A 22,945-nucleotide genomic window follows, 5' to 3' on the forward strand; every position below is an offset into this window, starting at 1 on the left:
AGTCCTTGAGAGGAATTAATACTGGAGATTCCTCCACCCCACCCACAGGTTAAGATGAAGGCAGTGAGCAAGAAAACATTATAGGAATCACCTCATCTTTCTACTTTGCTTTATAATGTGGGGATGTGAGTGCTCAAGTTACAGGGAAAAATAACTAGGGAAGGCGGGAACAGAATCAGGACTCCTTCAACGCTCAGCCAGCTCTTTCTACTACATGGTGCTGATATAGCGCATTCTTAGTAAAACCTCTGATTTCCACACTGTGCTGCATTACCTCATTGTGGAAAGGGGCACGCTCTCCCAATGAATCAAAGGCTTTCATTTTTGTTTCAGTTGCTCAGTTACTCCTCTTCAAAAGGCCAGATTACAATTTATATTCTAGTTTAGAAAATTTTCAGTCCCAAGTTAAGACTATGTCTCTAAATTACATTGGATGCCATATAGGATGCGTGTGTGTGTGTATACACATGTGCATATGGGCACATGTGTGAACTACTTTCTGGCTTAAAAACAAACGACTGAATGCTAGTTCACAGGACCCCTTCCTCAACCATGAGCTAGGTACTGTGGTATGCATTTGTTAGCCTAGTTAAGTATGGGAACCCTAAATAGGCAGACTGTGGCCCAGGTACACGCCCAGGAAGGGAAACAAAATCCTCTCTCAAAAATAACCAATACAAAAAAAAAAAAAAAGGAGCTAGCAGTATGGCCCAACAAGAGAGTACCTTTCTAGCAAGTATAAGACACTGAGTTCAATTCCCTAGTACACTGTCCCCCAAACACATATCAATAGCTTTTTAATATGGTTTCAAATCCTGCCTGGGATAGAAATGTAAGCAAGCATAGTTCATGATTTCCCAGAGACTACTACAGGAAGAGTGAAGGAATGTGCTTCTTCTCAGGTAGAAACTTCTACCCTGGTTCTTCAAGGATCAGGAAAATAGGAGACGTGGTCAAGCCCCCTAAAGCACAGCTTTGCACTGCTTTCTATGTATCTTTAAGTATAGCTCCTTTTCAAGTCCATGTAACCACTTCTTGGCTTTTTAAATTTTTATTTTTATTGTAAAGGTTATGTACAGAGGGGTTGCAGTTTACATATGTCACATAAAGAAGATATTTCTTTTGATCAGGGTCATCTCTTCCCCAATTTTCTCCCAGTTATTTCCCTACCAACCCTCCTCCCCCACAAGTTCTTCTTGGCTTTTAAATTCATAAGAACAAAATATTCTTTTCAAGTTTGTTTGGTTTACTTCAGCAACTTTTGACATAAACTGAATTTGAAGATGAGAAGACTTGAGCGACACCAGTAGCTGCATGCAATGCACACTGTCCGATTTACTCAGTAACTTAGCACATGGGAAACTATTTAGAGGGGAGAAGGTCGTCCATGGGAAATACTATGCTTTTCTTGTTCTCATTTCATGTGGTTTGCTCCATTCCTTACTTGATAGATATTTTCCGGTAATTCTTTGGAAAGAACTTCATTCTATAGTTATGTAATGTGGCTTCTTTGAGTAGCTGAAGTCCGTGTGCATCTGTGTTCCACACTTTATTTCTTCAGGTAACTTCTGCATTTTTATTATGGGCTTTAAAAACGAAAGGTTCTTTGGCAAGTTATTTTTTCATCACCTATTTTCAACTTTTTAATTTCACATTATGTTTCTCTTTCTTTCCCTCTTTCCCTCCCTCCCTCCCTCTTTTCCACCCTTCCTTCTTCCCTCCCTCCCTCTTCCTTCCTATCTCAGGAGTAACATTGCTTAATATTAGCTAGTCATCTCTATAGGCAAAGACATCTTTTTTAAAAATTCCTGTAGAACATTTTATTTTCATGCAAATGAAGCATTGTAAAGGAAATGTAGCTTTCTGTTTTTGATTGTATTTTATTGTCAGGATTATGTATAGAGGGGTTAGTTACCTTCCTCAGATATCGGGTACATTACCTCTTGAGCCTTGATACCCCTTCTCATGTTTTTGTCCCTCTTTCCCTTCCCCTACCCTATCACAATCATCTTGTTTTCCCCCTTCCCTTCCCTATTTCAAATAAACATATATACAGTAAACGAACTCTAAGATGGAAACAAGAGGTTTATCTTTGTGATTGTCATTCTTAATGTACTATGTAAAGTTATTTATTTTCTCTTTAATCTCGTGGGGTGACTATATCTGACTTTGTTATCTGATACATTGTATAGGTAAAGACATTCTATCATTCAGGTTGCCTTTTGTCTCTGTGGCCTTTCCCCACCTATATTGGAGAATTAAGCCACTTCCTTTCAACATTTATACTTGATTATAATAGCAATAGTTAAATTTGAATCCCCCTGAAAGATTAGAGGACCAAACATAATGTGAAACAAAAAAGTTGAAGATAGGTGATGAATGAGATTGGATGTAATCTGATTCGTTTTGTAATTTACAGTTATTGATTCAGAGTGGCTTGAGAGTAAGAAGTTCTTGGAAATGTACAAATGTTACCTCTTGATTAAAATCATAAAAGATTTGTAGTTCAAAACTTCACTTCCAGAATCAGCCATAACAGAGGCATAATTTTGTTTATAGCCACACTATTCACAATAACCAAATTGTAGAATCAGCCTACATGCCCATCAGTTCATGAATAAAGAAAATGTGGTATAATATATTCACAAGGGTATTCTTCAGCATAAACAAGAATGAAATTAGGCAGTTTGCAGTAAAGTGGATGGAACTGGAAATCATTATGTTAAGGAAAATAAGACTGAGAAAAGAATATTATGTGCCCTGTATCATATGTGAAAACTAAACCTTAAAAAAATAGATAACATGAGTATAAAACAGGGTTAAGAACCAACAGGAAGGGGAAGAGTGAAAGAAGAGAATAATAGGAAAGAGAAAATGTGTTTAGAGTATTGCATATGCATATATAAAACTAGAACAATGAGGGCTGGGAGTTTGGCCTAGTGGTAGAGTGCTTGCCTAGCATGCACGAAGACCAGGGTTCGATTCCTCAGTACCACATACGTAGAAAAAAAAAAGCCGGAAATGGTTCTGAGGCTCAAGTGGTAGAGCTCTACCCTTGAGAAAGACCAAGGACAGTGCTCGGGCCCTGAGCTCAAACCCAGGACTGGCAAAAAAAAAAGAAAGAAAGAAAGGAACTAGAACAATGAGAGAGCAATAGAGGGAAGAAGGGAGGGGGGAGGGAGGGAGATTGAATGGAAGATATTGTATACATGAGTAAAAATGTCACAATGAAATCTCCCCCTTGTGTAACTAATATATGCTAATATAAATATAATAAGAAACCCATTAAAATTGTTTATAAGGGAGGATAGACAGTATAATAAAGGAGATGAATTTGATCAAAGTATATTATAAGCATCTATGCAAATGTCACAATGAAACCCCCTTTGTACAATTATGGATGTACTCACTATCATGTAACTAATAAAAAAGATAGACTGTGACATGACTTGGAGTTTAAAAAAAAAACAACACCTTTTAATGAAGCAAAAAAAATTGAGGTAATTGAACTAATGATTTTGGAGGAGTTCCCTTTCAGACTGCATCCCTGAAAGTAAGCTAATTTGAGGAGTCTATAAAAAGTGTCAGGTGGGAGCAGTGCTAGAACAATAAAGGGGAGGGTGCTTTGGAATAGCTGGTGGGAGAGAGATGGAGGGTCCTATGAGGAATTATCAAAGTGAATAGGACTTTTCTACTCAACAAAAGTGGATAAACAGCAAAGCTGCTTAATTTCTGTTTTGCTCATTGAGAGGAACTTCAGCTAGATTCTGGTCATCCTCTGTTGCAAGAGTTAGTGATTTCTTAGCCAAGGAAAATCATAGATGGTTAAGAAATCTAGGAGTTTTACCTAGTTTCTACGTCAGGACTCAAACTGTATGCCATCTTGGTAGACATTGGCTAAGTACTGCACCATTAGTTGACTTGGGTTGTGTGTAGCGGCCAAGTAAGCTAAAAACACTTTTGAATGCTGAGATAATGTCAGATACTGTTCTGTTGTCTTCAATATCACTCACCAGTGTCTTGTATTCTGCAGTCACCTGCTGCACAGACACCTTTCCCTGGGGCCCAACAAATTCATGTCAGGCACACAGAAGACAAAGCAGAGGCAGGGCCTTTTCCTTAAAGGTCTACTCACAGGTGAGCTGCCTCCAAAACATTCATCTGTCTGCCAGTAGCAGTGGAAGTGAGAGGAGGGAAAAACAGCCAATCAGTATACAATCCAAGCTACACTTTCATTTGTCACAGTGTCAGATACACTCACTATTTTTATAACTGACTCATGTTTTTTTGTTATTTGTGCTAGTTCTGGGACTTGAACTCTGAGCCTCAGGGGCTTTCTCAGCTTTTTACTCAAGGCTGGCAATCTACCAGTTGAACCAAGCTTCCATTTCTGGGCTTTTTGCTGGTTAATCAGAAATTAAAGGAAAAAGAATAAAAAGTCCTCTGATTTATGTTCCTCTGATGCCTTCAAGTAGAAATTCTCAGATCTCAGGCTCCTGAGTGGCTTGGAGGATACATGTAAGCTACCAACCCTCAACAATACCTCATGGCTTCTTAGTGTAATTATGGACCCTAGAGGCAGCTCTCTCTCCTCCAGTTAACTGATAATTCAGAGTGACTAATGTATTCCTAGGCATATCTAAATAATCTGAAGTTGTGTTCAATTTTGGCATTCAGTTTTTCTTCCTATAAAATATTTATTTAACTTACCTGTCGTACAATTTACCATTGATTCAGCTTTAGAGTGACAGGGCAAACAGTACAGAAAAAATGGGGAACTCTCTTGAAAAACTACCTAATCCTAAATAAAATGTGAACAATGTATGGAACCCTGTCTTAATTATGCTGGAAATGGCTTTACATTAGAATGTCTAAATCCAATACAATAACTCTTGTCATGTGTAAAAGGTCACCAGACAAAAAACCGAATGAACCATTGCTTCCTAACATTAGAAAGCTGTTGTTGTTTTTTTTTTTTCACTTGCAGCCTTACAAGCTTTGTAGACCATGTTTCCAGTCTCTCCTGAATGAAACTAGGATCTATGCACAAATATCTTATTACATCTATCCCCATATATCTATCCCTTAATCATGTGAATCTTATTTTTTATTATTTGAGGTTTTTATTGTTTTTCCAAAGCATTAGGGCAAAAGGCAGGGTAGGGAGTATAATCTAACTAAGTATGGAGCAGCAAATACTATATTGAGGAGATTGCTACATTAAAATTTTGATCTACAGTTTTCAAATCATGGGTTCAACATTTGCCACTTTTATTGGTGTTGGCTTCAGTCCCATAGCACATACCACTTGTATTCAGAGATAATAATCTGGCTCATGGTTACTCCATGAAAAGAGATCTGGAGAGAAACACAGGCCTGAGCAGGAGAGAGTTAAATTGAAAGTTGGGTTTCCAGAAATTCTAGACAGAGCTTTGTGCCACTGCAAAATAACCTTCTCATTAGGAATTCTGCTGCATCATTCTTGCAACTTAAATTCCCGTTTTGTATTGGTATTTTTGGAAGTCAATGAATAACATTAACTTATGCTCTGAAAAAAAATGCAATGATGAAGTGATAGATTTGGGAAGCATGGCTGCAGTCTCTCTGATTTTAGATAATACTGAGTTCTTTCTGTATTCACCTCCCTTGGTGTGCATTTTCTTCTGCCTTCATCACTTTTGTTATCTTTTTTGTAAGTTAGGTCTGTAAATTTTTCTTCCAAGGACCTTACAAAACCTGTGTGGGCCAGAGTGTGTGTATCCCTCCTCCCTCCCCCAGCTCCTGCATCTTCCATTCTCTGTGCTGAAACCTATGCCTAATTTCAGCTCTTCTGGGGTGATGTCTCATTACTTGAAAGAACATTTAAAAAGCATTTTACATTGATTAACACAAATCATTAATTTGAAGCTCCCCTAAACCCAAGGAATTTATTCTCTCATTGATGTGTGCATAACTCCTATTAACATTAATAAAGTTGTTTAGAATCAAAGAGCCAGCAGAAACCCATAATAGCAGGATCCATTTTGATCCTGCTTCACAAAGTGACTCATACCCACAGGGCATCAACAAGCATTTTAAAGATAATTTTTACAACTCCCTTTTAAAAAGTAGAGCAATTATTGAATCTGTCATGTTGTACTCATCATGTCCTTCAGAATAGAGTATGATGGGTGCCATTTGTGCAGTGCACTGCCAGGCTGGAAGTTGTAAGCTTTGCCCATATTTAATCAATCATCAGAGCTAGAAACACTGCCTGGGGCTGCTGGCTTACACTGGGAAGCTGGGAAGTAACTTCCCAGAGACTTGGAAGTAACAAAGATACAGCAGGATAAGAAGCATACTCATGATCATCCATACGGCAGAAAAAAGTAAATAGAGGCATTTGCTTACCTGAGGTATGTGTGCTTAGCCCTGTCTGGGGTGGTCATTCATGTGACATCACTCGGGAAAGGAAGAGCTGAACTGTGAAGGGTTTTTAGTGCAAGCATCTATGAAGCTCTCTGAACTTTCTGCTTATCAAGTCTTACTGTGGCAAAAGGTTCACTGAGAATTGGAAGCTGTTGAAGAAGCATGTGTTATATAACTAGGAAAATACCCCTAATTTTCTGCAGAAAATGTCAACAACAGGAATTAGGTCTATGCCTCCTCAGTGAAAGTACACATTTCGTCAGACATTTGCCCAGTTAGCAGCCAGTGAAGGAGAATATCTCTCAGAACATACCTCATCTGCAGGTTTCTGTGCCTCCCATCTCTTTCCAATTTTTCTCCAACCCTCTGTCTGTTTCAGGGAATTAGATTATGCACATGTTCCTAGTACTTTGCAAAAATGAGCTCAGTTTGATAGAACAGGATTTTTGTACATTTGTGCCAAAATAGGACTTAATGGCTATCTCTGTAGGGCCCATTCATCTTTCCTTAGAAATGGTAAATTTTATAAAACTTGTCTATTATTTAAATGTTGCTTTTGTAAAATTATTTTTCCTAAAAGGGAGATGGAAAGCCACAGTCTATAAAGATCATTTGTATATCTTTTTGAAATGCTCAACATACTTGCATTAGTTCCCGGGCTGGCACCTACCTTGCTTTGCCCTTGTAATGTGATTGAACTTTCCCCAAACTTTGAATTCTCTTTATTTTTGTCCAGGATTGAGGGAAATGGGCATTTGTTTCTGTGATTGTTAATCTGAGTATCTAGAAGGAAAGCGAGAAGTATCACTTTAAGTAATGAACTGATTTTTCAGCCCGTTGTGTTTTCTTAAAGAATAAATATACAGCTTCCCAAGGAAGGAAGCCATAGAATAATATAGTGCTGAAAAGATAAAAATCTGCCGAGAATACTTTGCACTTATCTTACACTGCAGTGCTGTGAACTGGGTCAGGATTGTCCTTGTTTTACAAATGAGGCATTTGGAGCCAGAGAGGTGAAGTCAGCCTTTCTCAGTACCACAGAGCCAGAGAGGAATGAGGACTGCTGCCAGCCCTGCCCTTCTGTATCCTGCTGAGATCTGGTTTGTAGGACTAGTGTCATCTCCATGGGTTCCAAGAGACTTAGTTTGACCCTGTAGTACCTAGCAAGGTGCCTGGAGCATGGCACACAAAAAATAGTTGTTCAGTGAATGTGTTGTCACAGCCAAAACATTCATTGTAATATCATCTCATCTGGTAACTTCCTTGGCATTGCTCAATCTATTTTGAAACCTTTTTGCAAATAAATTTAGCAATACTTTAAAATAACATATAATAAATATATTAATTTCCATTAATGTATGTTTAATGAATAATAAAATATTGATAATATATAAAGTCATAAATGTCAGAGGATTCTAGTGGTCAACATCCTCAGTAAGTTACAGATGAACAGAACAGTAGGGGCTTGATATGTGTGCCTTCTCTTTGATTCAAACTTGTTTATTTCTAGTATCTTTCTGACTCTGAAATTTTTATTGTAGACAATGTGATAAGCTACCAGAAAGATTAAAATATTTCTTAATCACACCAACATTAAGCTGGCAATGTTAATATATATTTATTTGCCTTTTTGTGGGGGTGGCATGCATAATCTAACACATGTGATATATGTGCTTTTGATGTTGATTCATTTAATTTTCATTTTCTTACATGATAATAACATGCATTGCCTTTCCAGGCATCATTCTACTATGCCATTAGATATTTTCATAGTATTATAAATAACATTGTTGTAAACATTCTGATGCCCAAACATTTGCTTCTCTGGTTATGTATTCAGTCATTTATTTATTTGGGTGGCAGTACTGATGCCAACTTGTCCTAACTAGGTGAGCCAACACAATCCTTTGAAAAATTCAGCATGGTTGGTATGCTCACCGTTTTCTTTTTTTTTTTAATAAGTAGGGATATTTTATTTAGAAATACATATTACAAGTGAACAAAGCATCAGTCATTTCTGAAGATGCTTGTAGTCACAAATCGCATTTACTAAGAAAACATTGATTACTCGTTTCTGGAAGCAATTTATGAATTTTAGCAGCCAACTGAAAAGTTACATATTTTACTATTTTACTCTGGGAAACAACACAGAGCATAAAATCGAGCATTTCAGCCTTTTTAGGTATGCAGTTTAATAGCGTTAAGTACACCCATGTTGTTTTGCAATATACTATCCATCTCCAGGACTTTAAAAATCTATGCCAAACTTAAACCTGTATTTACTAAACCATTCCCAAATCCTGAAGTGATGACCCATCTAATTTTGGTGTCTATGAATGTTACTTCTCTAAAGTTATCCATTAAGTGGAGTCATCTTTTTTTGTAACTGACTATCTCATGGGCTTGTAGAAGCCAGAATGGAACAGACTTGAGTGTTGTCTGCCAAATACAGCTGCATATGCTTTTGCACCTTCAATCCAGGGACTCTGATGTCTTCAGGATTTTGCTGGTCATTGATCAATGGGGAATGTACGGAGAGATATGAAGACAAGAATGAAGTCAGGGTATTTTTTTCCCTTGCTTCCTCCAACAAAGTTTTCCACTCCTGCCAGGAGGTCTGTTATGAATTCTGCATCTGTTTCTCCATTGGCCCATACTGGCAAGGTGTGATGTTCCATTTCTTCCCAGTGTTATCAGCCCTAGGAGAGTGAAGGTCTTGGTATATTCCCTGCCCACAGAAAATATTCATTCCTGAGGATGTGAGTTTGGCCTGCCCACCATTTTCTTTAAAGAGAAAAATTTCAAAAATTTAGTTATGAACTGAAATGTGTCCTTCCAATATTTATTCATTGAGCCCCCAAGCCCCCAGTAAACTGTACATCTCAGAATATGATTATATTTGGAAATAAATCTTTTTTTCTTGGTTAATTGGAAACAGAGTCTTGTAGATGTTTCTGCTCAGGATCCTGGGCTGGCTTTTGGCTCATGCATACCTTCCTGTCTGTTCTAGGTAGCTTCAGACTTTATAAACCAATTTGTTTCTATTAAAGGCCAGTAGTAGCTGTTTTTGTCTTTGCAAGAAATAAGATCTCAATTGAGACAGTTCAACCATTGTCATTTGAAAGCAACTCTAGATGAAACATGAGCAAATAGGAGTATGTGCCAAAAAACTTTTTTTATGAGCACTAAAATTTGAATTTCATATAACTTCCATGTATCAACAAATATTCTTTTAGGTTTTTTTTCAATTGTGTAAAAATGGGCCATACATAGCCAGCAGGTAGTAGCTTAGGGTCTCCTCATGAGCTATAGCTTGTGACCTCTTCCTGAGTGGCAGAGCTCAGTCATCTAGGTAAAGACTCTGAAGGAGTTGCCCCAGCAGATTTTTTCTCTGTCTGTGTAAATTCTTAACTGATGCCACTTTTTATCTGTATTTTCAAAGGGACAAGTGTCTGTGACACTTGTATTCAATTTTTATTTAAGAAGCAAATACTATGACTAGGGAGAATTCTTATTGGTGGGGGAGGGGAGAGATAGTTATAAAAGACCCACAAACAACTAGGGATGGACTTAATGGTGAAGTATTTGTCTAGCATACCACAGCCCAAATCCCTAGCACAAAACAAACAAAAGAGCCCAGCACTTTTCTTAAAGGACCTATAATATCTTTGATAGACAATGGAGTAAGGGGCAAAGTTAACATCAGAAAGTTACTCAAGAACAATGGAGCTTGCATGTGAGAAGAGGGTCTTCTTTAAGAAGCTAGCACTAGGGAAACAGAACAACCAGAGAAAGGCCCGAACTTCCACATGGCCGATTAGGAGAGCAGCATAGTTCCAGGGCCTGGCCCCCCAGGCTTTCTTCCCAAGGTGAAGGTGAGCTGAATGAGGCCTTCTTAGGAACCCCACACCCTTGAGTCTTCACATGGTTTCAAAGCAAAGCAGGACAGAATGTAGGCTGTGGTTATGTGAACTGCAGTGTATGTGGCCCTGCCTCATTTCCTGTGGAGGTGGCTTGCTCTCTGAATGCTCATCTAATTGCACAAGTAAATCTCTCCCATCAGAAGGCCGGAAGAACACAGCAGTCTGGCCATGTGGTTTCTATACACCAAGGAATTTATTTCAGTGGTCTGCTGGGCTACAGAATCTGATCAGTCCCAGGAGGTGAAGGCCTACATCTGGCTGCTCCTAAGTGGAAGGGCAGGCTCTGGGCTTCTCTGAAGTTGGCCAGGACTTCAGCCTGACTTTCTAAGCATATGCATACAAGAATGGGTACCTGAAGAACCCAGAAATAAAAGGCAGAAATGGTGTGTTGGATGTTGTTTTCAGATTATCTCTTAGAAATTTTCTTTTCATTCACAGTAAGTCCGAAAAGGCAAAAATGAGCTAATCTCCATCAAGCAGTGACCCTGAAGGGAAGTATGTGTCTACTGTGTGCCACAGGAAGGAAATGCCTTTTTCCTAGGCTTTCTCATCAAGGATGTTGCAGAGAATAAACCAAGGCCCCAGGAAAATATTTTTGGTGTACATGAAAAAATTGGGCAATGCATATCTAGAGTTTTACTTTAAAAATCCATAACACAAAATTAAAACATCATTTTATTTTGAAAATGTTTTTTTTATGCTACTCAAACATATAGTAAAACAACTTGGGCATGACAGTTATCCTAAATAAATTTTTTAAAAACACACAATTAAACAAAGTAGCACTTTTTTAATTTTGTAGTGTCTCAATTGTTTTAATTATCTGCTTAAATTTCTGTGCTATTTTTGATTTTTTTTTTTTAGTACTTATAGGAACTCTGGGTTTCTTTTTTTTCTGACTTTACTAGGTTAATGCCAAGATTTCTTCCTGACATTTTTTAAAGGAAAGTATAGCATTCATGTGTAGAAGAGTACACAGATTGTTAAGTGCACTGAATGAATTTTCACTAAGTGAGCACTGCTCTGACACCAAAATCCAGAAGGAATGAAGCTCAGACTCCTTCCCTGTCCCTGCTGTCCCAACTTCCACCAAGTACCTAGTAACATACTTTCTTGCTCCAAAGGTTGGTTTTATCTCTTGTGAACTTTATATTTTAACAGATTTCTATATGTTGTTATAAATTGTAGTTTATCCATTCTTGTTGCTACATGATGAGCTTTTATTTATTAGATCCAAATTTATTCAAAATTTTTAATGCAATTTTTTTTAGTTCTACCATTCACAATATAAGATATAAAACAAGTTGGATTTTGTTTTGTTTTTGGTGCTAATACTAGGGTCTTGAACTCACTACCTAGACGCTATCCCTTAGCATTTTACTTAAGGCTGGTGTTCTGCCACTTAAACCACAACTCAAGATTCAGCTTTTTGGTAGATAATTGGAGATCAAACTCATGGATTTTCCAACTATTCTCAGATCTCAGTCTCCTCAGTAGCTAGGAGTCTAGGGGTGAACCACAAACATCCATCTATTAAATTAAGATGAAAAAATAGGGCCGGGAGTTTGGCCTAGTGGTTAAAGTGCTTGCCTAGCATGCACGAAGACCTGGGTTTGATTCCTCGGTACCACATACATAGAAAAAAGCCGGAAGTGGTGCTGAGGCTCAAGTGGTAGAGCTCTAGCCTTGAGAAAGTCCAAGGACAGTGCTCAGGCCCTGAGCTCAAGCCCAGGACTGGCAAAAAAATAAAAAAAAAATAAAAATAAATAAATAAATTAAGATGAAAAAATAATAATACAGATACTAAGAATCAATCACAATAACAAAGTGTGACTTCAAACTACAGAAATGTATCTGGGTGCTACACAGGAGACTGAATTGAAGAGAATCACAGTTCAAGACTAGCTCAAGAAAAAAGTTCACAAAACTTCATCTCAACAGAGAAAGCTGAGTGTGGTGGTATCCACTTTGCATTCTGGCTATAATAGAAAGAATAAATAGATTTCAGTTTTGGAGAAAGGAGTGAGGCTGGAGATGTGGTTTAAAAGGTATGCCTTCCTACCATATGTAAGGCTCTGACCTCAAACCCACTATCGCCTAAATAAATAAATAATTTTTGAAAGTTCCTTCTTATTATAGGGATATGTCTTCCTCAGGGCCAATCCTGATTCACTATAACCTCATCCTAACTCTATTGCTGCAGCCCCATTTTGTATTGTACATACTGATATACATGGAGGTTAAAACCTGAACAGGATTCAACACACAAACATTCAGTGATTCTACATACAATATCCAGTGAACCCAGAGCTGTTTATGGAACTTTAGTGCCATCTTCACATGAATTAGGTGACTGTGTAGCTCTAATCTGAGGCTTTCTGTTTCATTAGTTTAGTTGTCTGTCCTTGCACAAATACTGTTCTTAATCACTATTGTGCTTTAATGAATCTTGCTGTTATATGACGTCTTTCAGCCTTGTTTTTCTTGTTCAGGATTTTCTTGGCTTTTGGCCCTCAGCATTCCTATTTAAATTCTAGAATCTGCTTGTTAATTCCTACCAGAGAAAAATACTGTTTGTAAATTTTTTTTGTCGGTTATGAGACTTGAACTCTGGGCCTGAGCGCTGTCCCTGAGCTTGTCAGCTCAAGGCTACCACCCCCTTGAGCCATAGCACCACTTTTGGTTTTCTGGTGGTTAATTGGAGATAAGAGTCTCACGGACTTTAGTGTCCAGGCTGGCTTTGAACTGTGATCCTCAGATCTTAGCCTCCTGAGTAGCTAGGATTACAGGCGTGAACCACTGCACCAGGCTTCGTTTATGATTTTTTTTTTGCTTGTGATTTTTTTTGAACAGAAATCTTTTAAAATTTATGGGAAAAGGATTTTTAAGAAACTACCTATAAAAGAAGGGAATAAAAAGGAAATATTTTGCACCCACTTCAAATATCTTTTTTTCTAAACAAGGATGTTTCTTTTTTTATTTATATGTTATCAGAGTGAAGTATAAAGAGGTTGCAGTTACATTTACATTTGTTAGGTAGTGAGAACATTATTTCTTGAACATTGTTACCTCTTCCCATGTTTTACCCCCATTTCCCTTCCCTCCTCCCAAGTTGTAAAATTCATTTCCAACATATTGTCTTGTGAATATCGCTGTTACTCTGGTTCATCCTTTGAGATTTATCCTTGTGATTGATGTTTTTAATATACTATGTGAAATTATTTCTTTACTCGTTTTCCTTTTTTTTTCTTTTTTCCTTTCTTTTTTCCTATCCCTTGTGGCTATCCTCTGTCATTTTTTTTTTTCTTTTACGAGTCTTGAGGCTTGAACTTAGGGCCTGAGGGCTGTCCTTGGGTGTTTTCAAGGCTAGAGCTCTACCACTTGAACCATAACACCACTTCCAGCTTTTTCTATGTATATGGTACTGAGGAATTGAACCCAGGTCTTGGTGCATGCTAGGCAAACACGCTACCCTTAGGCCAAACTCCTGGCCCTCCTCTGTCATATTTAATTTTAAACCAAACTCCTGGCCCTCTTCTGTCATTTTTAATTTTAAGTTGCATTTGGGGAAAATTGACATCTGAATAAATTCAGACTTCTAGTCAACATAAAGGGTATTAACTTCACATATTTAGTCTTTTTGAACTTCTCACTATCAGTTTTCAATATAAGGCGCTTACACACCTTTCCTTGGACTTTTTCTTAGGTTATTGAGATTCTTTTGATGGAGATTGTTTTCATGAAATAAAAAACTAAAAAGGAAAACTTTTACTAAATTTAATTATGTTATAATAATGAGGGAATTTTTCAAGTATACCAAGCTTATTGGGGCTGAGACTTAAAAACAAAAATCTTAATGACTTCAAGGCTGGGTGTGGTGGCTCACGCATGTACTAGCTACTCTAGAGGATGAGATCTGAGGATTAAGGTTCAAAGCCAGCCCTAGCACAAAAGGACCTAAGACTTTTATCTCCAATTAACCTCTAGAAAATAGGAAGTGGGGCATGGCTCAAGGGTAGGGCAGTAGCCTTGAGCTGAAGAGCTCAGGGACAGCGCCCAGGCCAAGTTCAAGCCCCATGACCCACAAAAAAGTAAGATAAATAAATGAATCTTAATAACTTCAAATCAGAGCTAGGATCCTGATATTGTATCCAGCTTCCAGTCCAGGGCCCCGAACATGTTATGAATCTTGATTTACACACTATTTTAACACTGTGCGAATTTCTCCATCTTTCTCAGGAGCCACTCCAGAATGGCAATTTGTAGGACCTTAAAAATGGTGTCTGGCTGGATGGAGTAAGGGGACAGTATCCAGCAGCTTCACTTGGATTATAGCAAAGTGCTATGTCCACGGCAGCTTCACTTGGATTATAGCAAAGTGCTATGTCCACGACTAGATAGCCAGTGTCTAGACACAGCATAAATTAAGCTGACAAATCAGAAATGCACTACAGAAATCCTTGATTTTTTTTCTTTCTTTTTTCTGTTTTTGCTTATTACATAGTGATGTTGATAAATTGACAGGAATTCATTGCTAGAAAGAAAGATGTGATTACTATACACTCTATAGTCTTACAGAAGCAAAACTCCTCATACCAGACAGTTAATAGATTCCAGTGCCCTTTATTTCATTTATTTCTTCCCAAATGAACTAGTTACCCTTCACCTAGGAGTTTAACTATAGTAAGAATATGAAATGATTTCAATATTACTGTTGCTTGAGAGTTGCTGGAGGCTATGGTGCTGAAGCAGTGCTTCCTTACCCCTGTATCCCTGCAAGGGCATAACCTTCCAATGCATTTGTACCTCTGAGCCAGAAGTCTGTATCTTTCTAGTCCAATAACAGAGCCAGGAATCCTAAGAGCACTGCACCCAGATCCTTACTAGTAAGGGAAGAGCGCCTTGCTGATCTTGTGGTGCCTTATTCATGGTGAGACTCTTGTCCCTCTTGTGGTGCCAATCACAATGAAAAGAACAGCAAACTTCTGTAGTTTGACCTTCCCACCCTCTTGGTCTTAGTAATACCTCTCTGCTGGCTGAGTCTCTGCTTATCATCTCTACTCACTTCTTCCTCTTCTTCAACTTTCTCCCCCCACCCCTACTGTTTACTCCCACTGCCTTAAATAACCAAATCACCACCACCACCTTGCTTGAGTCTATAGAGCTACTTGGAGTGAAGCCAGATTGACAGATGGGGGTTGGGGGTATGGTCCAGCCTTCCCAGAGCCCCCCACTAATCCCACAATGAGGAGGGAAGGACACTGTTGTTCAAAGTAAGCTGTGTTTTCTAAGTAACACTTTATTTTTTTATTCCCTTGCTACCATTTGGAGCTCTAATTTTGTAGACAATTGGCTTTGAGTTTGCAGAGCCTATTGTAGCATAGAAGGACCATATTTTTAATGCCTTGTTATTTGTTTGTATAAGCTTCCAGCATGTACCTCACACTACTCAGGCAACCCAAGCCAGAAGAGTGCTGTGAAGGAAAAGAGAACTCACTGGCATCGTACTCATTGCTCCCCTGCACACACCACACACACACACACACACACACACACACACACACACACACACACACACACCTTTTTGCTTTTCAAAATAAGATTCAACAAAATATTTACATTGCCAGACGTGGTGGCTCATGCCTGTAATCCTAGCTATTCAGGAGGCTAAGACTCTTCTCTCTAGCTAACCACTAGAAAATGGGAAGTGGGCTGAAGAGCTCAGAGACAGCCCCCAGGCCCACAGTTCAAGCCCTATGACCACCCCCCCCCAAAAACAAGATTTACATTGTTCCTTAGGAAGTGTGTGTGAGAGCCCTGGCTATATCAGAAGCCTACACAGTAGAAGACTTAGAATCTTATTATTTATTAAACCTATATAATCTGATCACCAAGATGAACTAAGAGAAATAAAGACTTGGATGCAACATCAGTCTCTTATTGAAGGTATTGTGCTAGAGTCAGATCCTGAAGTTTAACAGTACCTTTAGACTAGATCCTTGCCTTCAGAAGCTGGCTGTTAACCTGGGAGCAGATAGTATGGTAAGGTTTTTGATAGGTAGATTGATTCTGGGGGAGGAAATTAGACCGGAAGTTTAATAAAAGACACCGTCATCAGACACCATTATCTTAAAGGACAGATTAGTTTCTCTATTCTTTCAAGCAAAGACAAGGGCACATAAGAAGGAAGGAATGGAGGCCTGAATGAGGAAGCAGTGCTGGGAATGGCTGTGGTAAGGCTGGGTCTGAGAGAGGAAGAAGAAATGAGAGCTAAAGCTGAAAGGTAAATTTGGAATGATGGTAGATGTTAGGGAGCCATCTCCCTAATCTTGTACTTCACAAGTTCTACAGCAGTCCCAACTTGCACAGTTCCTGGAAACAGAGATGCTAGTTAGGGAGAAGTCTAACATTCCAGATTTTACTCTTACTCTAGAAATGATAGCAGCTTCTCTCAACTCTAATTTGTATCTTGTCTTTTGAAAAGTGTTCTACTTTAAGAAAAACCAAATCCTATTCAACCAATCAACAGATATTTTTGAGTGCCTGCTGTAACCAGGCCTTGTACTAAGTTCTCCTGGGAGACATTGAAGGTTTTTGCACTAGTTATTCATTTGGTGGCTCAAGCACTTGGTCAGCAACCTCAGCTAAAATCCTGCTTCTACTTACCACTAATTGTAAGACCTTGGGCAGAACACGGCCTCAGTGGACCCAGTTTTTCCTTTAGAAAACATAAGAGTGGCACATTAAATTTTTATTATCTGAGACATTCTAGGAAGAACTCAAGCCTAGAAATTCACATGTGTTAGGGAGTAAAAAGAAAAGGCCAAAGTAAGAGGAATCAATTAGGTATTGACAATAAGAGCTCCTGTGAAGCATACTCAATCTGATGAGGGCTTTCAGTTATTTGTTCAAAAGACAGCATGAGGGGCTGGCAGTTTGGCCTACTGATAGAGTGCTTGCCTAGCATGCACGAAGGCCCAGGTTCGATTCCTTGGTACCACATACATACAAAAAAAAAGCTGGAGTGGTGCTGAGGCTCAAGTGGTAGAGCTCTAGCCTTGAGAAAACCCAAGGACAGTGTTCAGGCCCTGAGCTCAAGGCCAGGACTGTCAAAAAAAAAAAAAAACAGCATGAATTCTGTGCCAGGCACTGTACAAGCATCAAAAACATAACCATAACCAAAACAAAGCCCCTTCCCGAAGGCACTTTCTGTCTGCAGGTAGCAAATGGCCTGGGACCATGACAGATAGATCTAGAGATGCAGATTGGAAGTTATTGCATAGAAAAGTGATTGGGCATATTACAAGTGGGTGAAGTGTTAGGAAGGAGAAGACAAAACAAAGTGTGTGGGGGGAGGTGGAGATTTGAGAAAAGAATTCCAAGGAGATAGGACCTAGGGAAACATTCTGTACCTGTACCACTCCTTAATAGGAAATAGGTTCTTCATCAAGTTAACACCACAAACCCAACCATAGCCAAACTCAGAATACCCTCATATAGTTAAGAAGCCTAGGACACACCAGAGATAATGTTATCTAGTTCTCCTCATCTGTGTCACTCCTCCATGCAAAGCAGAGTTATACCAAAGCCTCATATGACTTTGTGTATGGGATTTTTATTTGTTTGTTTTTAAAAATAATGGCCAGTCTATTTGGTTTCTTCAGAAAGCTCTTTGCTAATTACCAATGAAGTGTAAAAAAAATGGTAGAGGTGGCTGCCTAAACTGTTACTTCTTAAATCTTTTCCCAAACCAGCTGGTGCTTTTTTTTCTGTTTCCCCAAGTAATTGGAACAGATCCAGGAACAAATTCTGAGAGCCCCAAGCTCTTCCTTATTTATCCTTCAGTAATTACATATCGTAGGTTGTCTTCCCTATTGGAGACTGAGGCTGAGCAATTAGTCTCCCATTGTCTTTGCAGGATGTGACATCTGTATGACTTTCTTGGGAAGGCAACTGTTTGACCACCCTGGTTAAAATAATTTGGAAAGTGTTCAGCGTTTCCTTTAGTTCATTGACTCCAGCTGATTTTAAAAAGCTTTTGAAATGCACAAATGAATGATAGTTATCAGGACTTGAAAATACTACTGGGTCAATTCCCTCTGCAAAATGAGTTTTTCAACTTGATTGGTCTCTCTATAACTGCCTTGTCTTCAATGTATGGCTATGCCCAGTGCCTTGGCATTGTATTGTTTTTAATGTTTTATTTAGGAATTAATTCCTCAGAAAAATTTCCACCTGCCGATAGTTAAAAATCCAACTGAAGGAGGCCTACATAAACGATAAGAAAATGATTGGAAACTTAGGGGTGCCACAAACTTCAGGCTTAACTTACATAATAACTTGAATTTTCTATCTCTGGCTGCAGCAATATAGCTACAGAAGTGGCAAGCATTACACCCACACAACATTCAGAAGGAAGGAGTTTCTCCCAGAAGAATGTGGAGAAGCTCCCAACAAAACATTCTTCACATTTCATTGGCTTAAAATTGAACTACACATCTATTCTTGAACCAATGGCTGTTTTCTCTTGATTAGAGGCTCTCCAGTTTTAATGTATACATAGATTACTAGGTTAACCTTATAAAACAGATTCAGATGGGGCTTCAGAGCCAACATTTCTAAGATGCACAGTGGCTAGAGAAATATGAAAACTTTGTTTTAGAAAAGGAAGAAGGTATGATCTTATGGAAATGAAAATTGTCTTAAGTATTCTAGTTTTCAGTATGTAATGAGAAGGTTGCCTTGAAACTAGGAAGTACACAAATCTGTGGTTGTATCAGAAGCACAAAGTATATAGGGTTGCACATTGTTCTGTAGGAATACCTAGAAAAAAGTTATCACTTGGGCCGGGAGTTTTGCCTAGTGGTAGAGTGCTTGCGTAGCATCCATGAAGGCCCGGGTTCTATTCCTCGGTACTACATACATAGAAAAAAAAACGGAAGTGGTGCTGAGGCTCAACTGGTAGAGCTATCTAGCCTTGAGAAAGTGCAAGGACATTGCTCAGGCCCTGAGCGCCAGCCCAGGACTGGCAAAAAAAAAAAAAGTGTTATCACTCATTTTTGACAATGTATACATTGTAATTCTAGAAAAAGAAGATATCCTAATTGTGCCACCCTCCATGTAATTACTCAGTTGTTTTCATTTTTATTGGTGATTAATACCATGCCCAGTGTGTCTCAACAAGACCAATTAAAATGAAATAACTCTAAATGTTCTTAAATATGATAATATCACTCCAATTCATCCTTTGTTCTTTGAATGGAGAACAAATCAATCTTAGTAGAATTGGGGAAAAAATAAGTACTCCCACTTTGTCTGAGAGTCACTTGACATGATGTTGGAGATGGAAAGTGCTGCCACTGGTAAATTTCTGCCAAAGCAAATGGTCATAATGCCCTGACAAGTGGTTCTCAGTGGAAAACATCATTACTCTTCATTTGAAAAGTATAAACGGTTTTGTTTTTAGTATTTTTATTTGACAGAAGGTACACAGGAATCCTGTGCTGAAGATATTGAGGAAAAAGGATAGACTGACAGTCCAGTGCCTTTTGTGAGCCTGTCCATCACAGCCAAATGTAGAGGAGACCTTCCTGAGACAGTCACTCTGGTACTTGCCTTTGCTGACCTCCTTTGCAAAGATATCTGTCATGAAGGAAGGAAGATGGAATTCTACTGTTGTGTCTACTTGATCTCATCTGTATGGTTAAAAAGAAAATGACTCAGAGTTTAGTCACTGGTGAATTCCAGACAATTCTTTCTTTTGTCAGTCCTGGGGCTCATACTCAGGACCTGCACACCTTTTGTTCAAAGCTATTGCTCTGCCACTTAAACCACAGTGCCACTTCTGGCTATTACTGTATTTGTGGTACTGAGGAATCAAACCAGGGTTTCATGCGTGCTTGGCTACTACTCCACCCCTAGGCCACACTCCTGGCCTCAACCAGACAGCTCCTAACTGTTTTGGTCCATTTAGAAAAAAAGATGCATCTGTTCAAGGTCCCTGCAAGACTGAGAAATTCTCAGCTACCCTAGACTAGCTTGGGAAAACTGCTAGACTTAATGCTTCAGAAAGACAGGATGCTGTGTATCTATCTCATTTAGGTGGTCCATGAGCCGTGTATTGATGAAATAATTGAATGTCTGATATGTTCCTAGAGTCTTATAAGTCAGCAGTATAGACTAGGTGTTCAGTCTCTGAAGCAACATTTTGTTGACTAACTTCAGTCATTTATAATTTGAGTATAGGCCATTTCAGTGTTCATCTACATCATTGGGACCTCATGGGCTGACAAAGAAGTGAGATAATATTAATATTAGCAAAACTCATGTAGGAAAAGCAATATTACGCTCCAGTTCATTGATTGAGTCAAGCAATACTCGTGCCTCCTCACTACACAAGTTAGTACTCATAAGAAGAATGGGAAAATGAGCCTTTCCCATACAACAAAGAATGGGACACATTTATATCAAGTAAAAAAATTTTTTTAAAAAGAGAAAGAATAGCTAAAATAATACCAAGTTTGGAAGAATTAACATAGAAAAATTGTAATCATCAATACAATTCTGCTATTAGGTATTGAAAGAAGCCCATCCAGTTTTGTAAAGTATTTCCTTTTGAATGCTGTGCTTTTTATCTATTAATTTCAGGCACTTAAAAACAATCCAAGAAATATGTCTATAGATTGTCACAATACAAAAAGTTGAAAGAGATTGGGCCTCCTCCTGGCAGAGAGTGGACAGGGGGAGCCCAGGGAAGAGACAGACCTCCTAGAAACCCAGCAGCAAGACAGGTGACTAGATGTTTTCAAATCCGGTGAGAACATGTGGAAATAAAGCTGGGTGAGCCTGAGTCCCAGGCCAACACTATTTCACATATGGTGTGCACAGGTGTTGGGAAGTGGTAGAAGGCATGTTTACCAAGGAAGGACTGGTGCAAGTTGTACTTGGAAAGCATGCTTTGTAGAACGAGATTTGGTGGGAATAGAAGAAACTAGAGGCTAGGGGCTTGATTTCTGCAAGGCCTGACCCAGACCATGGAGAGTCAAGATGAGAAGGAAGAAAAGCAATGAATCCTAGCACAGTAGTGCAACTTCACAACAGGTTTAGGTCCTGGTTACAGCAGAGAAAGGCTGTATGAGGCCTCAAGCTTGGGGAATGAGGATGATTTTGACAAAAGTTGATGTTTACTGAGGGCTTACAGTGTCTCATGTATTGTTTTAAGACTTTTATATATATTATTACATTGATATTATTTAATTCTCACAGCAACCCTATGAGATTAGTGCCATAGTTACTATGCTGCAAATAGTCAAATGAAGCCTAGAAAGTTTTTCAAAAACTTGCTCAGGCTCTTACAGAGAGCTGAGGAGAAAGGAGGGTTTAAAAAGGAAAGAAAAATTGCTTTAATGAAAAAAATAGTGGGTAAGTTCAATTTTAGATATTTTTCATTGATTTTTTTTCCCTTTGGTCATGGGACTTGCACTGGGCCTCGCGCTGTCCCTGAGCTCTTCAACCCAAGGCTTGCACTCTACCATTTTGAGCCACAATGCCACTTTCAGTTTTCTGGTAGTTAATAGGAGATGAGAGTCTCCCAGGGACTTTTCTGTCCACGCTGTCTCTAAATCACAGTCCTCAGATCTCATCCTTCTGAGTAGCTAGGATTATAGGCGTGAGCCACTGGTATGTGGCTTTATTGACTTTTTAAAGGATCAAAATTCAAACACATATAAGCATGATTTCTGTTTATTTTATTGTCCAGTTTTCTTTATTAGCTTGTGCTGGGGTAATTTGTAAATTGTTTTCATTTTCCAATGAAAAACACAAGGAACCTGATAATTGGTATTCTCTGCATTGATGGATGCCCAAAACAGAGAGAGAGAGAGAGAGAGAGAGAGAGAGAGAGAGAGAGAGAGAGAGAGAGAGAGAGAGAGGTCACTATTTCCAGAGAAGTACAATGTGATTAGATTGTCTGTTAAATGATTGATTTTTGTCTTTTGTGATGTTTTTCAGGACCAGTCCTGCTGTTGTATTAGAAGACATGTGGTGTATATAAAATTTGTGATAGTTGGCGGAAATTTTGGTACGTATTGGTGCATTTATTTATATTACTTTTTTAAACATGAAATGTTATTCATAAAGGCAATCCATTGCCTTGGTCTATACATCTTTTACATCTGTAAAACAAAATTCTAAATGGAATAGAATTTTCTAATCGAATGTGATATTGAATTTGAGCTTCCTGACAAGTGGAATATTTATTTAATCATTTACTTTTGCCAGGTTGAACTCAGGCCCTGAGCTCTCCCACTTGAGCCACAGGCCCACTTCTGTTTGTTTGGCAATGGGAGGTAATTAGAGAAAAGAGTCTCATGGACTTTCTTGCCTTGCCTGGAAACTGCAATCCTCAGATCCTTAGATCCCTGAGTAGCAAAGATTCTAAGCAAGTATAAGCCACAGGCATCAACTAAAAATTAGCCTTTTTTCTTCTTGTTATTAGTTATATTGTTAAGTAAAAGTGGTGTTTTCTAACATATAATAAAGCTGGATTTAGGAAACTTTCTGGATGTAGGTTAAAGAATATCCTTTCTAGGCACTGGTTGCTCTTGCCTATAATC

General features: G+C 38.6%; 1 protein-coding gene across 2 annotated transcripts in view; it reads left to right on the top strand.

Moving 5' to 3' along the window:
- Positions 1-22,945, top strand: part of Fyn (FYN proto-oncogene, Src family tyrosine kinase) — a 163,467-nt gene that overhangs the window by 37,785 nt on the left and 102,737 nt on the right. For both annotated transcript variants that reach the window (XM_090338267.1, XM_090338266.1), the window contains exon 2: positions 22,341-22,410. The gene's annotated coding sequence lies outside the window, so the exon portion shown is untranslated. The remainder of the gene's footprint in view (positions 1-22,340; positions 22,411-22,945) is intronic.

Source organism: Megascapheus bottae, chromosome 8, assembly GCF_031878675.1.
Source record: "Megascapheus bottae isolate mThoBot1 chromosome 8, mThoBot2.hap1, whole genome shotgun sequence".
Taxonomy (NCBI): domain Eukaryota; kingdom Metazoa; phylum Chordata; class Mammalia; order Rodentia; family Geomyidae; genus Megascapheus; species Megascapheus bottae.